An 18,140-nucleotide genomic window follows, 5' to 3' on the forward strand; every position below is an offset into this window, starting at 1 on the left:
ATAGAAATATAAGGTTGAATTATCTGGATTTATATACCAGTAAGAAAAAAGAAAGCTAAAGTAATCAAGTGAAGTAAATACATCAGTTATTGATATTTGTCTTTAGATATATCAGAGATATTGTATTTTAGCTGAATTTTCAAAACTGAGTGAACTGAAACATTATAAAAATCTGCTTTATGCAGGGGATGATGAGAAATAACTCACCATCCATTCAGAAGTGGATTATCTAATGTTGCTCTGTGCTAAAATATTTAGAACCAGCTATTACTATATTTGTAAAGGAGAAGTTATTGGTAATCAATAAACAGTTTACAAGAACAGCTGAATATTTGAATATATGAATATTTTGAAATTCTAAAGCATCAGCTAAAATTTCATTTTGATTGAAAAACCCTTTTGCACAATGCAAGTCTGCAACATTAGCAAAGAGTTATGAGTTAAAATAAGCAATATATTTTTCTGCTGCGTTTGTAAAGAATAATTTTGCCATATAAACACAATATTGTGAACTACATTATCTGTTTGTTTATCTGAGGCACTTCTAATGTGTCCCATAAAACTGAGCATACCAGAGAATGGGGTCCTATGATTCACTGATCACTCAACCCATTGACAGAAAACATCTATATGTTTGCAGGAACAGGCCTAAGAGACCAATCTTGTAAACCCTTACTTGCCTGATTAATGCATACTTGTATTTTTATATGGTGTCGGTAGGACTACTCACATGAGCTGGGGTTTGCAGGATTACCTACAAGGCACATTAAGTTAAAATAAAAAGGTATCCTTCCTCCTTCATTCCTCATTTCTGTTGCAGTTTAGAAGCTTTTTTCCCCCCTTTTCTTCTCACTCACCCCCTCTTCCTCCTTCTCACAGTTATCTGTCAAAACGAAATTGAGAATGACATGCAGTTGTTCTCTTCAGTCTTTGTTACTGGGGGAAAGCTGTTGTGGAAAGATGTCATTTGCATTGTTCTCTAAAGATGGTTTGGCATGAGTTTATTCCAGTCTTTTTAGTAAAAGAATTTAACTGTCTTGAGTCCCCACAACCACTGAGAATATTCTGCCTGAAGAGATTCGCCCTAGAAATAACTTTAATTTATCCACATGGCACGTACTGCGACAAAATTGTTTTAATAAAAGAAGGCCTGAGGTCTGCACACAATATCAAATGCTGTTACTGCAACTGTGGATAGAATTCAGGTGATAGTATGCAGGCTGACTACTATTTTGTACATTCAGTCACCTAATATATACATGCAAATATAGGACATGGTTGTTTGCAGACCTTGGGCCCTTGGTTTTAATTCGTCCCATGGAGTATTTGGGGTTTCTAATAGTGGGCCTGTAATGGGAAGATAGGCCCCACATTGGGGCTGAGATTCTATGGACCCAATTGGCCCTGTCCCACAACATCTGCAGCAACTGTCAGACACAGAGAGGGGACTTAGCCCTATTCAGGGCTTTCCAGAAAGGAGAAAAAAGCTTTACTTCTCCTGATGTGAAAGAAGCCTGGTTGAGGGCCAGAGACCAGGGCCAGCTCCAGGCATCAGAGTAGCAAGCAGGTGCTTGGGGCGGCCAATTCAAAGGGGCGGCACTCCTGTAGCTGTAACCCAAGAGGGAAGCAAGCATTGCACAGCTGCTACTCCTCATCCCCATGAGGAACTGGATGGGGAAAGGTAGAGTGCAAAGGGGAGAGTCTTGACTCCACCTTTGTCCCCCCACAAAGTACCAGTCAGTCAACAGAGCAGAGCTAGCCTACGAGGGGACAGGGATGGTAGCATATTACTCTTCACCTCATGAAGCAATAGGCAGAACTGATATTCTCACCCTGAATTCAGTTTGTTATGATTCCTGGGGTCATATTAATTATTCTCAAGCATTTGGATTATAGCTGGGTACTCTCAAAAGCATTGGTGAGCTCAGAATATGTTTCATGAAGGTTAGCAGGAATGGGCATGTGTCTGAGGCACATGAGAAACATGCTATATGGTAATAGTCAAAGCAAAAAGATTGCAAACAAACAAGCCATATGATGAAATGGCACCCAAACCTACTAAACAAATATTTACAAACAATACTTATTTGTTACAATGCTTATTACAAATATTTACAAACAACACATACAAAGGAGATTAGGATGGGTCTGAATAATTCACTAGCCAAAAATACAGGCTTCATTCATAATGAACTTTATTTAGCCTGGACACTTGCCTTTCTCCACCTGGCTTTCTAAGCTGCTAGTAACACCTCAAGCTCCACCCTATTCTTCTTGCCTCCTCTGACTCCCTCACAAATGCTCCTTGAAGAAGTTGTGGGTTCTTGGTCAATTGCTTCCACACAAAATGGTGTGAAAAGTTCTCACTGTTTTGACCAGCTCTGCTTCTAACCAAATTTTCAGACAGACTGTGTCCATATATGAGTTTGATTATGGAATCCATCCCGTTCATGGAGAATAGTACACTCCATTTCAAGATTACTTGAAAATCTGGACAATGAAGTGTCTCAAGTACATTACTTACAAATTAGGAGTTTTCCCAACCTATTGTCTTTGTAGTCACATCTTAAGCCTTAGCAGATCGTCATCATGGAGATTAACATAATGAGTACTTAATGAACTATCCCAGGTCTTTGACATATTTTAAGATAATCATTAACCTGAGTTGAGATCAATTCATCTTAGGTAAGAATTAGTCTTCTATAATGATTTCCCAGCTATGGGATTTTCCTCCAACCAGTGCTTGGCTATAGACTGAATGCACAGGATAGGTTTGCTCATTTGCCAAAAACTAGGGGTGGAGGGAAGATGGAAAGCTTCCCAAAAGGTAGATAAGCTACTGATACATAAGCAATATGTTTTACACAGCAAATAGTATAACTGCTAAAAAAAAGTCCACTAGAATGATAGATGTATTTTAGGCAATTGATCATCTTCTGTCTTGAAGGGACTTGTAGTAATTATAAAGATTAATAAGAACCAAAATTTCTGACACATTGAACATATGAAAAGCAAATTCTACTTCCTTCCAAACACCTCTCATTTCTGATTTCTTTGCACAAATGAAGAATGAATTTCTTCCACTGCACTATTTAAGGGTTTCATCCAATGACAGGACAATGAAAAATCATGTTTGACTAAACCTAAAAAAAAAAGTATATAATTTAAATTCCCAAAGCAAAAGTCTTAAAGTGATTAATGTGAAGCTCTCCATTTTCTGCTCTGGAAAACACCTGGCTTTGTTAGAGTAGAGGTCACCATTTTTTACCCATTCAAATATGTGGTAATTACCACAAAGCTACATAAATTACTGAGGTACACAAGATTCGACTATGTCAGGAAATAGACTATCTAAAGATGATATATATTGCTGTGATCATAAATACCTGAATTATTCCCCAATTGTTTACTGGCACATTTGTTTTGAGGCGATATAATAAAGCTCGAGTGTAGAATATCCCTGAACTAAGTAAGTAGCAATAATGGAAGAGCTTCTCTTTATCATGATGAATAAAGGCAGGGTGTCTGCTCCTCTGAAGATATTTCAGACAGATGTGGGGAAAAGGGCTTACTACGGTGGAAGTAAAGAAGGCAAACAAGATACTTCCTGCAGCTCCAGGAACCAGCTGTAATAAAGGGCTTTGTTGGCCATAACCTTCCCACCCACACCCAAATGATAAATTAAAGGCTATTAGAAGTATAGAGGGGGGCAAAAAAACCCAGCTTTGTTATGAAATTGATGGATTTTAAGGTTCAAGGGTCTTTATGTTCATATGAACTTGAAACGCCAAATGACTACATGGTGTATACCACACACACATACTTATACACATGAGGTAACCCACTGCAAATTAAAATAACCTCTTTCGGTTTAACTAACACGTGTAAAGCCCAACCAGTGGGCTTCACTCAGCATTACTGTTTACAAAAACCTGTAGTAAGAATACCAATTTTTTTCATATAGATCATCAAATGGTAATATTTGGTCAATTCAGAGTCACATTCACACTAGTGGCCCATGACAGATTTCTATTTTACTTAAACAAGCCCCCAAGCCACCCAGTCTCCACTTCTGGTATGGACTTATTTGTTTTAATCTGACTACAGATATTAAAAGCAGTAAAAATCATATTGTTTGGCCCCTTTCAGTGAGTTACATAACATCCTTTAAAACTTTTTAAATAACCATTCTGTACATATTAAAAGTGGTAAAAGAATCATTTCTTGTCGCAATATCTTGTTACCAAAAATTATTTTATACCCATTTATGTTAGTCTATCAATGTTCTTCTAAAACGCTACCACTGTGGTGTCTCACAAAATTATAATGTGTGCACATATGGATCTCTTTTCCCTCTCGTTTGTGAGGACTAGTCTCTGGGCCTTTTAAAATATATATTTTTATTATTTTATGCTGATATTATGTTAGGATCCTAGGAGAAGCCATGCAGGACAATGTCAGGAGCTTGGAGTTCCAGAACTGAAACCAGGGGTCAGAGCCAGTACCAGGTCAAGAATCAAGTTGAGGGTCAAGCTAGAGTCAGGTATCAGGCCGAGGGTCAACGTCAGGTATCGAGGTCTGTGTTTGGGCCCAGGGGGCAATTGGGAGTCAGAATCCAATCAGAACTGAGGTCACAACTGAGAGTTCAGGAACAGAGAAGCAGAGTGATCATCGCAGCTAATTAGGGATCCACATTGTTGCCTGAACACTTCCTGGTATGCCCCATGGGCTCATGTAGGGACAAGGAGACAATCAGGGATCACTAAGACCACTGTCATCCAGATCGCTTGAGGCAGAACCTCCCATGGCATTGAACCTGTGTGGACTGTGGGTCACAGGAAGTGACCAGGTTGCAGCTGCCCACTGTCAGTGTGGGGATACTGGTTACCTGGTAGCCCTACAGGACAGGGTTTAAGTGCCACCTATCCTTACATCTTAAAGATATTAAGATGTTACATGAAAAATTGCCTATTTGGCAAGTCTAGACATGGCTGAGTTGACCACTCATATGGACTGTCTTTACACCCAGTGTAAATGTTATGAATGGAGCACTTCAAAGTGCTCTCTTCTCCCCACCAGCATCACTTCAGTATGTCAGCATTCCACTTCAGCCACCTGTTCTTCACCTGGTTGCTGATCTCAGCCAAACCCAGTGATAATTGGGAGATGGTGCTGTTTGAGTCTCATGAGTAGGTGATACAGAGTCGGAGCATAGAGAAAGCTTGAACCCTAATATGGCATTGACATTAATTGCCTTTGACCACTGGAGGAAAGAAATTATTATACCCCATCATACATTGTAGCTAGTAGGAGATGCTGAAATATTGATTTTGTTTTGCAAGAAACTTCTCCTGTGGGAATTTACAAAGGGCATTTTTTAAACAGAATACAGAGGAACTACATTTACAATAAAAATAGAGAACCTTTCAGTGGTTTACCAAAGTATTTGTGGTTCCCATTTCAAGGCAGATAAAACAGTACTAAATATTGAACAGAAAAAGCTAATTTGTATACCAGCCATTTTAGTAAATAAAAAGAAAACAAAGATATTTCAGATATTCTGACTCCTGTTAGCTTTTACTAATTCTGAATAAAAATCACTGAATAATTATTTAGGAATATTTATATTTTACCAACTTCTTGCTAGCATAAAAAAAGAAAGGGCAGATCCTGAGGTCTGAGGAGTAATTAAAAAACAACATTAGTGTAAAGAATGTTTTATATTGTGTACTACAAAGTGTAAGATAGCAATTGCAAATTTGTATGTCATGATGATCCATTGCCTCCCATCCATAATCTTCCTGTAATGTCTACAGTTAGACAGAATATTACATACACTATTATCAACACAGGAAAGAGATTTCTACATTCATATACACACAAAGTCAACCTACAGATGAGCCAGAAAAGTAAAATATGACATTTTGATATATCAGTTCCAAAGTACAGAATAAAAAAAACCAGTTTAATTTTAAAAAAATGGATATCATGAAGCACTAGAGTGATCAGAGACCTGTTTCTGTATGGCAGGCAAAATGCATATAACCCACCACTTAGGTTAGACAGTGTAGTTTACGGCATGGAGTACTCACACAGGACTTGATTGTGAGAGGGGAGGTGCCCCCAGAACCTCTTCTGAAGTTAACATGATCTGAGGGTGCTCTGTGCTTTCCAGAAGTCACTCAAGGCTGTGCAGGATTGGCCCTGGGGCAAGGAGGAGAAAAACATTCCCTAAAAGAAAAGGAACATGCTTGTATTGAAACTGCTCCCTTTGTCTCCTGCGTATCTGTGTTAGTACAGTAGCCATTTTCACCACTTTCCTTCCCCCTCCACCCCCAAGTCATGTCTGGGAGATAACACATAAAAAAAACAGAATACAGTAAAAATTTGAACATTCATTAATTTGTCTGAGGGAGTTACTCTTCTTTCAAAGTAATATAAAATGTGTATGTGTTGTTTGGAAGAGAGCCCTCACCTCCATCCAGGATCAGCATCTGATAGTCATTGCTGCCTGAAGGCAGGCAAAAGTACCAAATAAAATAAAATAAAAAACAATGGATTTATGTGGTGGGGGCTATTTTCCTGACCGATTGCTAAACATGCAGGGTTTTTCAAAGCCTCTTGGAGTAGCTCAGTTTATTCTATTCATTGGGCAGCAATGGCTGATTTTGCATTTCAGGCTGCAAATTTCAGAGTTTCATAACAGTTTCTTCTAGCATTTTTTGGAATCCTATTTCAAAATATAGTGGCCTACACTAGGAATGGTGGTGCTGGACTTTTCTAAAGCTCTTTGCGGGTTCAAGAATGTTTCCCTCTTGCCATTCTACCATCTATGTAGCACTATAACGTTTTTCTAGCTGAGGAGTGTAATTTAAAAAAAAAATCTATATTTACTGGATTTCATGTGGAGTGATTTCAAACATTTTCACTTCTTTCCCAGTTTGTTACTCCCTTGCAGTTTATAGTTACTCCTTGTTTAGTTAATGTTGGTTGTATACTCTATTAGTTTCTTCTGTGTTGCCAACATGTGCAATATTACTATGTGTCTCACCACGTATCACTTGTATTACAGCCACAGCCCTATGAGTTCCATAACTATGCAAGTATCAGAGGGGTAGTCATGTTAGTCTGGATCTGTAAAAGCAGCAAAGAGTCCTGTGGCACCTTATAGACTAACAGACGTATTGGAGCATGAGCTTTCGTATTCTCCCACAAAAGCTCATGCTCCAAAACGTCTGTTAGTCTATAAGGTGCCACAGGACTCTTTGCTGCTATAACTATGCAAGACTCTCAGCTTTCATTTTTTTAAAAAAAGTTTCTAGCCCTCACGACTATGGAGATCACCTTGAAAATGTGCACCCTAAAGGCTCAGATACCATAAAAGGAATCCAAAGTTGTTGGGTTTTTTTTTAAATAGCACATGATTTTCAAGCCAGTATCACCCCTGGGGTGGGGGGAGAGATGGCTGATTCATGATTTTTGAACTCTTGTTGTTGGCAAACAGCTCTTATCACTTTTAGAGGGGGCAGAAACTCAGAATTTTGAGTTATGGGAAATATGAAGTGTTTGAAATTTGATTTCCCATGAACTGGAGGTCCTGAAAAATGTGTGTTTCAGAACCAATGACACATGGTGTTTCCAAAACAAAAAAGTCCCCACAGAACCAGCAGTTGATGAGAGCAGTTGACATAGTTCTTGTCAGTTTGATGGCTGAAAACCCCTGCGTAGCAGAGGTTAAACTTCAGGGCTTCCAAGGACTGCAGCTCTCTGTGGCCAGAGAACTATGGGAGCCCTGGTTTTCCTGGCTTTGCAGAATGGAGCTCGGAGGTCTTAAGAGCCCTGGCTTCAGCTTCCAGGGTCGCTGCTCCAGAGCCAGAATCTGAACCTTGGTTAAAGGTGGGGATTCCAGTTCCATGGCAGTTAGCCTGAAAGCCCTAAATGTTCCCAGGGTTTGCAGGCTCTGGATCCACAGCAGGAAGCCTGAAAGTCCTAGGATCCCCAGTCCTGGGGTGGCCCTGGAGCTGTGGACCATGGAAATATGGGCTTCTGAGCAGCCCACCAGGAAACCAGGCAGGATTCTGACAGAACACAGCCTCTGATTTAACAACTGTTCATTGAACCTGAGATGTTTCTGTAAAACATTCCAAGTTTGACAAATCATCATTTTTTGATTAAACTATTTTGCCAGAAAATTTCCAGCCAGTTCTACTTCCTTTATTTGTTCTCTGAGGCCCTGAGTCAACTCCCATTGAGATCAATGGAGCAAATACCATTAACTAACAGGAGATGGATCAGGCCCTGAATCAAGGCCTAGCATTCTGTGGCGATCTCTAGCTCTGTCTCCTTCACACTGTATTGCTTTCATGCACTTTGGCTTCCAGCCTCAATTATACCCATATGCAACATGACTGTCCCCCTAGTGTAAGGTCATAGTTTCTAAGAGCCTTCAATATTTAAAGGAGTATGTATCCGCCATACCCTCAATCACCAGAGAACCTAGCCCTGCCTGTAATTTATATGCATGTTGGATAGGAATTTAAATTGACTATAGCATGCATTTGTCATTACAATTTTTCACACATTTTCATTCTCTGTGCTCTCTATTTCAGTAGTTTCAGTCCCAGTCTTCAGCTCATTGCCATAGGCTACTAGACTGGAACAAAGCTCTGTGTGAAACATAACGAAAAAAGGGAAAATCATAAAAGTGAAATTTGGTTATATCCACTATTATAGGCCTTAATCCTTCAAACGCTGCGGGTTCTGGAACATCAACCAAAGAGCTCAGAGAGAGCGGTTGAGAGGAATGCGGTGCTGCTGATATTCCTCTGCTGCAGCTACAAGAACAAAGGTCAGCGGCAAACAGCCAAGCAAAAGAATTTCTTCAAAAGAACAGCTTGATGTCGGTATTAGCTATGACCTGCCAGTATAACAAAGAAGGATGCAGATGAACAACATCAACCTCTAGTAACTGAGCTTTCCCATATACTATAAGCATTGCATCATACAGTGCCATTACACTAACAGCTTGCATAAGTAATGATATATGTTCTCTAATTCCAGTCCAACTCTTGCACAAGACTGCACAGAAAGGCAAAGAAATAGAAAATCAGACTGACTCAGAATGTTGGAAAAAGATATAAGACAGCAGCTCTCATTCAGACTACTACATTTCTGCTATTTATGGAAGATAAAAGCAATACATTATTTTCCTCACCCAACCACAGAACAAAACCTGTCTCACTATCATATACCACATGTAACTATTATTGCAGATAACTTTTCATGGTACATTTTAATTTAGTTAGTTAGTATTTAAAAGTGAAACAACCCAAAGAAATGAAAACAGGAGGAGGAGGAGAAGGAATGTAAGTGTTGTACAGAGGGTATAACTGGTGGCAATGGGGTGAAATTAAGAAAAGAGGAAGCTTAAGCTGAATATAAGAATACATTTTATAACAGGGAGATTTAGGCGTTGGAATAGCTTCCCCAGGGAAGTGGTAGACGCTGTATTGCTTGAAACACCGAATGTACAGAGTATGAGAACGTATATAACAGTGGAAGAGTGATGAACTGATTAAATACATCTCTGAGATCAAGGACATTCTGTAAATACATGTCTGCATGTGGTACTGTCCATACTGAAATCTGAAGCAGCATCCACAGCTTCCTAAAGGAAAGAAGACTACTCACTGATCAATAGGTGCCCCTCTGGCAGATTACAGAATGGTACGGGCCATCTGTTCAAAAGGAATGCTGTCCAGTCCTTGTTTGCTTAGAAGGACTGAAACCTGACTTTTAAGAGGGGCTTTTAAGATGGGGGTAAAAAGGGAAGGCATTTGTGAGTAGATGGAATTATCTCGAACAGGCAAATATACATGTTTGCTCGCCAGGCTGATTAAACTCACCTTAATAGTTATACTTTCAAATCCATAAAAAGACAATATAGCAAGAACGTATGAATTACTAATAAAACATGTAAAAGAGACATCACCGTTCGTTGTTATTTTGCTATCAATGAAATGCACCGCAAAAGCTTCCCTTTGTGCTGTGCAGTGAGTATTGTACTGGAACCACTATCACGGGCAGCACGTTGAAGGATCATTGCTTTAATGCCTCACAAATTGTGTTACAACTTGCATGTGAAAATAAATTCTTTCTGCCTACATTGGACAAGTAAGGCTGAGCAGGAGAACGTTGGATGAATATTAAAGCATGTCCCAACAGTGTATTTCAAAGATACTGTGGTCTATATACATGTAGTACTGCCACCTGCTGAACAGTTTTCATGTTATGCCAATTAACTACAATTTCTAAAGTGTGTCCTAGCACCAATTTACAATCAATGGGACAAAGAAGGGTTTGTTTAAACAGTTACCTCTCATACTGTGGAAAGCATAATTTCTTTCCCTACCCTATATATTCAGTTTTATAGTAGCTGAAAATGCAAGGAAAAATATGCAGTGCTATTCTATTTTTATTGTAGAGAAATTATGTACTAGAACTGGCAATCACAGAAAGCAGAAGAATAACCAAATTAGAGATCTTTTTCTACAAGCAATTTTTAGAATACCACATGTGGGAAAAGACTATTTATGTGGTTAAAAAAACCTGAAAAAAAATCTATACAAGATTTAAATACCACTTTACTTTTATATTCATTTTCAGATTCCCCCCCCCATATTTTTTTTTGTTGGCACAAATTTTATTTTGACTTATAACAGCAATTTTCTCTCAAATCACAATTCATTTTTTCAGTGCTAAAGAAAAAAAGTTTGAGGGGGAAAATCAGAATCTAAATTCTGCATAGTGTTGTAATTTGAGTGAAAATTATTGTCTTGTATGCTTACCAGTATAGTGAAATAAGTTGGTGGTTGCAGTTTCTAATGAATTACATCATGAAAATTACCCCCACTTTGGGCACTAAATAGCATTTTGTGGAAAGGCTGAGCAGAAACAGAAAGAAAGAAAGAACTGTACTATGCATTCTTCTCCAATAATGAACTTTCGGGTCAAAGTTGTTGCACAGAAGACTAGTATACGACTGCCACTGCTTATGCTGAGACAGTTCAAACATTTTCAAGTGCTCCTAAATTTGGGGTCTTTAGTTTCTGAGTGTTCAGTATAAGATCAGTTTGGGACTGATCTTAAGTAGGTGCTTAACATCTCCATCTCTGTCTGGAAGCTGCAGAGGTCCTCAGAACTTCTGTAAATTAGGCCTTAGCTGTTTCAAGTTAGATTCTCAGGGAAAATTTTGACCACACTTCTGTGGATAAACGCAATACATTATTTAAATTGGGATCCCTTCATGGAGTTCATCCCAGTTAACTAGGATCTAACCAAGGCTCCTTCCCATTTAGTTATATTAGAAGGTAAGGATATTGTGACTCTTTGACATTTGTTCACACTCTCCATTGGGACTGATCGTGACCCACAATGCAAGAACTCCTGGAACATAAGGGCTCATTCTCCAAGGTTGTAAGTCCAAAACCCTTCACCAAAACCAAATTTACACTATATTTAGTAGTGTGTGTAATATGCTAGTAGTTGAAGGGCTAATTAATATAGCTAAAGAGATTTGTGTAAAGCTTTGCATGAGGTATCAGTGACTTCAAAAGAAAGAATGACTCCCCCCACATTGTATTTTGTTTACAGTTTCAGCTCTCTAAACAAAACATTTGTCTCTTTTCCTTCCAAATTACAACAAACCTGGCTCCTCCAGAACATTGTCAGAACACAAGAATTTGCAGGATTGGGGCCTGAGATTGCAAGATTTTTGGGTTAAGGTCTGTCTTTAACTGTGTCAGTATAGCACTTAGCACAGCAAGCAGATAAAGCTGGCTGAACATTTTCCATCACAACTTCTTTTTAAAAATGGCCTCCTTGATGAATAACTAGATGGAAAACTTTTGTTTTGTTTGAAATTTTCTGATTATTTTCAATAAGTATCAAAACTGTTTGTTTTTTTTAAAACCCAAAAACATTTCAGCTTTTCAAAAACTGACAGTATACATTTTGGGGTTCCAGCTTTTGAAAACAACAAAAGCAACCAATTTTTTCCTTCAAAAATGCAGAACATTTCCATTAAAAATTAAGAACAAAACAAATATTTGTTTTAATTTTGGTGGGGCAGGAAATATCATTTGACCAGCTCTAGCAATGAGGCCATCATCCCAATTGCGGCCTTTGGGCTGTACTGAAATAATCATATAATATATAGATGGTAAAAATTTTTAGAGTGTCTAATTATGTAGGACCCTTAGGGTAACACATTCATGCACTTAAGTGATTTAGGCACATTTTTCCAATGTGATTCAGACACTTAAGAGCCTACACAGGGAAATTGACTGGCATAGCTATTATGGAATAAGGGTAGGTTTACACTTACCTTCCGGGTTGACACGGTGAGTTCGACTTCTCGGAGTTCGAACTATCGCGTCTGATCTAGACGCGATAGTTCGAACTCCAGAAGCGCTGCGGTCGACTCCGGTACTCCACCACTGCAAACGGCGGTGGCAGAGTCGACGGGGGAGCCGCAGAGTTCGACCCTGCTGCGTTTGGACGGGTGAGTAGGTCGAACTAGGGTACTTCGAATTCAGCTACGCTATTCATGTAGCTGAATTTGCGTACTCTAGTACAACCCCCCTTCTTAGTGTAGACCAGGCCTAAGATATTCCACAATAGCCATTGTGGAATAGCTTCCTATGTGGACTCTAGTCTGGAATAAGCTACACTATTCTAGAATAACTACTCTGCTCACAAAGTGGAGTAGTTATTCCTGAATAAAAGGTATTTTATTCTGGAACAAAAAGTGTCTACATCATGGAGTTATTCAGCAATAGCTATTCTGAAACAGTTATGCTAGTCAATTTCCTCAGTGTAGGCAAGACAAAAGGTCCACTTTAAAAAGCACCTAACCCCAAGTTTCAAAAAGGCAAGATCTACAAAGGCACCTAAAGATGTAGATAGGTGCTTTTGTAAATTCTATTTCACTCCTATCTCCCACTGAAAATCCATAGGAGTTACATGCCTAACATACTTAGGTACCTTTGTAAATCCCAATAGGTATTCTGCATTCTTAGACATCTTTGAAAATCTGGCCCAAAGTCCCTTTTAAAAATAGGACTTTTGAAAATTTTACCCAAAGTTCCAAAGACCTAAGTCATTTAAAAAAATCAATAGACCTTAAGCTTCAAAGTGACTTAGCCCCTTTTGAAACTTACCATGAATATTCCCAAACACATAGTTCTGGAGAAAATAGTAAACTCAGTGCATCATCAATACTAAAAATTCAGAATGATTGATTAGCCACAGGGCTAGCATGACCAAGTTGATCTCGCTACTGATTACCAAAGAAATGTATGTTTCTAAGCATAGGGGCCAATTCTGGCAACCTTTATTCAAGTGTTAGTCCCACATAAGAGAGAAAAAAAGTGCTTTAAGATACAGAAAATAATCACAATGTAAGGGCTAAGTATTATTAGTCATGGAAATATAAATCATTGCTTTGAAACACCTGGGAATTAACTAACATAGGAAGACTTTGAAAGAGACCTTGAAGCAAAGGAAGTCTTCTAAATATGTCTGGCCAGAAGGGAGTAATTAGGAAGCTCCTGAGAATAATGTTTTATAGATGTTACAGAATATGCTGTAAGGAATTTAGGATTGTTTACAATGCCATAATAAAAAATTCCACCTTGAGTACTGTGAACCCTCACAATTACCAAACAATAAAAATGTTACAGTTATTGAAGCAGCCTGGAACAAACTGAATAATCAGATAAATACTTTACAATTGACTGTACTGACTGAAAGTAACAAAAGATGAAGGACTAAAGAAAGAAAGAAAGAAAGAAAGAAAGATTTTCCCCTCTAGAATTAAGTTCTATTTAGCCATTTTCATATTTTTAAAATACATTGTTTGATTTTCTCATTATTCTCCAAGGTTATAAAGTTGGGCGAACCATTTGTTAACATATCTGTTGAACAATTGAGTTGATTAATTTTGGGAGTCTTAAAAAAAAATCAGTGAATTATTGTATCTATTATTCATCTATGTCTAGTTTATATTTATGATGAATGTACCATGAACTAAATCCTGCTTCCCTTACTCACTCCCAGTGGAGTCAATGGGAGTACTTATATGAAAAGGCAAGTACAATTTGGCCTTTTAAATACATTCTATTCCTCTGGCTCTCAGTTTACCTGATTTAAAAAACAAAAAACCAAAACCAAAAAGGATCTTGATGGACTCCACAGCTGCCTACCACAGTTTCTATTTACACTACTGAACTACTTTTCTCCTACCCCCATGTCCTACACTGCGCCTGCAATTACTTTGTCTTCTCCAACTCTCTACTTAACTCCTTTTTTCAACCTTTATGGGCCTGATCCTCAAAAATTTTACTCATATGAGTGGAATTTACTTATGATAGTCATCTCATTGACATCAGTGGGACAACACAAATTAACATGGATTTTGCAGTCTTGAGCCCTATGATTGGAGCAGCCTGTTGCTTCAAATATACAAAACATACCTTCCTCTCGTCATGCAGATCCCTTGTTAAAACCCATTTTTTAGCTTCCAAATCTTCATGTTCTCTGACTGTTTCCACCTAACTGTTTATCATTTCTATTACTGAGAGTTAGATTGTAAGTTTTTCATGGCAGGGATCTTGCTTTGTTATACATTTTTGAAGTTTCACGGATGTTTACAACACTAAGTCAATTACACTGAAAAAACAAACAAACCCTACATTAAAAGAATGTTACAGTTGCATAGCCAAGCACTCAAAAGTTAGGAAATGCCAGAATTAAGACTGCCTGTACCACCTTGTTTTAGCCCCCTCTTGTGTTGTTTACATTCTGATATAGTCTTTAATTAGATGATCACATCCTGTTTTCCCCATCCCATTCCCCCACTCCCATCTGCCTCAGCCACATGAATACATGGAACCACTGTCCCCAGTGTTGCAGGGCCCATTATGATACCCACTCTACTCTGTCTTCCTCTCAGTTTCTTTCTCTTATCTCACGAGTTCAGTTTTGGGCTACCTCTCCTTTCCTGCTCTCCTCTGTAAAATCCAATTCAGAACAAAACCATGATGCAACCACCAATATGGGAACATTCTACGCCATTAGATTCCACCATATGATCACAAACCTTTACATTTCCCACAGTCAAACAAATTAATTTCTTCTTTAGCCTGACTATATGTGGCTTGCAGCAAAGTTCAAACCTAACAGATGAAGCGGGGAAAGCACAGGAACTTCAAAAGGCCTGTTTGATAAAATAACTATAGTTATAAGTACAGAGAAATTGCAGGGTTAGGTGTCCACGCTTGGAGGCCTCCGAGTGCCTAAATAAAAGCTAATAAAAAATATAGGAACCCATACTCATCTATGCAAAAACAAGGCTCATCCATAGGGAAGTCCCTTCTTTCTGAACTGTCAATCACCCCACTTTCTCCAGCCCCTACGTTCAGATTTGTTACTGTTGTATGTGAAACAATATTGTCTTTAAATCTATAGCTATTACAGATGCCTTATACTGAAAACTATTTTTAATAAAGATGAGATTGTTAAAGGAGGAATATGCTGGTGAACCAAATGGGGAAACCCCTTGGAATTTTGTTATACTCATTCATATTAGATTAGGTTTGTTAGAATGGCTTTTTTATTAGTCCCCATTAAAGTGAAATGAAGGAATTGAAACATAGCACTGTGTCTTTAGTACTGGCCACATTTATTGTAAATGATTTGGAAAGATCTATCTTGGTTTCACTCAAATTATGTAATGTTAAACTTGTATGGGTTGCTGGTGTTTGGTGCATTGATGATTAGAAATAACCACTTGAACTGATCTGATGTCTCCTAAAAGCAGTTAATTATTTTGTAAGTATTTCATTACTTTGCTGGTACAACACATTCTGCTGACATGTAGCGCTGCATTAAGTGATTTGTAAATCACGCTGGTCTACAGCCCAGGCTGGCATGATTAGAAATCACTGCAGCTCAGCACAAACCACTAGGTAAGCTCTAAAATGGGCAGTTATATGTTATGGTACATGTAGTATGCATAGCTTGTGCAAGCCCAGACACATCCTAACAAAAAATGGAGCTGTTGGGATAGGAGTAAAGTACTCGAGGTGCTTCCTGGTTTGCTGGTGTCATTCAGAAACTTACTCTGGATAGAATATGGTACCCATTTGCAACTGGAGGGGAAAAGTAGAGGGAAGGAATAGCTCAAACAAGCATCTAAACATTTAAACGCTTCTCCAAAAATCTGAGGCCCATCACTGGCCTCTTTCCTAACCCTCCCCTTACATCTCACCCATACATTCCTGAGATTTGTCCCAGATGAGATGTGGCTAGGCAGTCCATCCCCCATCCCATCTGATGAAGCAAACTCATCTCAGTAATTCCTCCACTGAACTGTCTTTATTCAAAAGCATCCCCACAGATCACACCCTAGAGTACATAACAGGACTATGAAAATTCTCTCTCTCCTTTTCCCTGAGAGCCACCAATGTCATGGGAAGGGAAGGGAGTCAGAGGAGGATCTCATGCATTTTCAGATTTTTCAATCCTGAACTGTACTCAGACTAACAAGACATGTCTAAGTCCCAGAATGTCACAAAATATAAAAGACAGCAGAAGAATTACTTGGTCCTGCTCTCTCTAATTTATTGTTGGAGAAGCTGAAGGAGCGAGAAGTCTACATTTCTATGAAGTCCTTAACTAGAGGGAGGAACTGGAAAAATCCCCACTGAGAAGAGACCTGTTGCTAGGTGATAGGTTCTTCAGGAGGGACTTTTAAACCATGTGGAACCTACAAAAGGTTTGACTAAAGTTCTATACACAGGTTCAGGACACTCTTTATCTTTTCTGAACTGGCTCAGATAACAAAAATCATCTCACCAACTCCTTTTAAACATTTCCTAAATACCACTGACCTTTCTCCCTTGCTTCTGCAAGTTATAAATGTCCAGATCTAAGTGACAGAAGCAGGTCATTTTGCAGAAATTTGTAGTGCTCTTCCTAGCTTGGGAATAATGTCACTGGCATGTGTGTTATTATCTAGGGATCTGACTTCTTTTATAGTCAAACCCCATTGCTTTACAATGAAAGTAGAACACACATATTGAGCTCTCAGTCTTTTCATTATAAATGCTAGAATAAGATCTAGAATTGGAGAAAATAAAATGTTCTCTTTTTTTCAGTGTCAAAAAAATTACAGATGAGAATTCTTCTAAATCAATTATCTCCAAATTTCTGGTGAACTACGTTTCATAAAAGAAAGAGTCATATGTATGGAAATGGCCTACTTAATTCCTTTGTTGTTTGCTTGATTAGGAATAAGTTAGTAGGGGGGACTATTTATTTTAAATGAGAAACCACATTTCCTGGGCCCCCCACAGAATTGTGTAATTTACATAAATTCTTCCCAGATTTTTATTGGTCCCAGCTGTGAACTAAAACCCCAGTGATACGTTTTCAATATTATTTCAGAGACTCAACAATAAAAAAGAACTTTAGAATTGGCATCCTCCCTTTACCCTCCTGTTGTCCCATTTGCCATTAACTCAGTACCACCCCATTACCACAGTGAAAAGAGCTGCGGCTTTACCTTCACAACAGTAGTTAAATGCTGCAGTAGATCCACAAACAGAATGATAATGCTGTTGACCTTGCCAATGATAGAATTTTCCAGCATCAGCTAAGGACTACCAACTGCTATTGTCTATGTTGGATGAAAGCACTGAGATATCTTCAAGTAGGAACAAAACTTTAGATTAAAAAAAAAATCTAAGGGTACCTGAATATTTTTCCTATAGTGTTGAGTGATGCAACCTTGCCATTGAGCCTCTTTCCCATTCCTCCCCTTTATTACCTGTACAAACACACACACAGTCTAATATTTGTGCAGGTGATGAGAAGACACAAATCTCCTAATCTATAGAACAGAATGAATTCAAAATGTTTTGTGAATTCAGTAAAACATAAGCATAGTGCTTCCTATACCCAGGAACAACAACTCTAGACTCCTCTTGTATTCCAGAGGTGCTTATGTAGTGGAGGGACAACTAAAAACCACTTGTACAAATTCTGAGGTCCTAACTCAGTTTCTAGTTAATCCTCAC

At 38.5% G+C, this 18,140-nt stretch overlaps 1 long non-coding RNA gene across 1 annotated transcript in view; it reads left to right on the plus strand.

The window, feature by feature from the left end:
• The window catches only part of LOC120408676, a 32,631-nt gene extending 22,653 nt beyond the window's left edge, over window positions 1-9,978 (plus strand). Inside the window, exon 3 of the long non-coding RNA XR_005600869.1 lies at window positions 8,734-9,978. This is a non-coding gene — a long non-coding RNA (uncharacterized LOC120408676). The remainder of the gene's footprint in view (window positions 1-8,733) is intronic.
• Window positions 9,979-18,140: the final 8,162 nt, after the last annotated feature.

The sequence above is a fragment of the Mauremys reevesii genome, linkage group 6 (genome assembly GCF_016161935.1).
Source record: "Mauremys reevesii isolate NIE-2019 linkage group 6, ASM1616193v1, whole genome shotgun sequence".
Lineage (NCBI taxonomy): Eukaryota > Metazoa > Chordata > Testudines > Geoemydidae > Mauremys > Mauremys reevesii.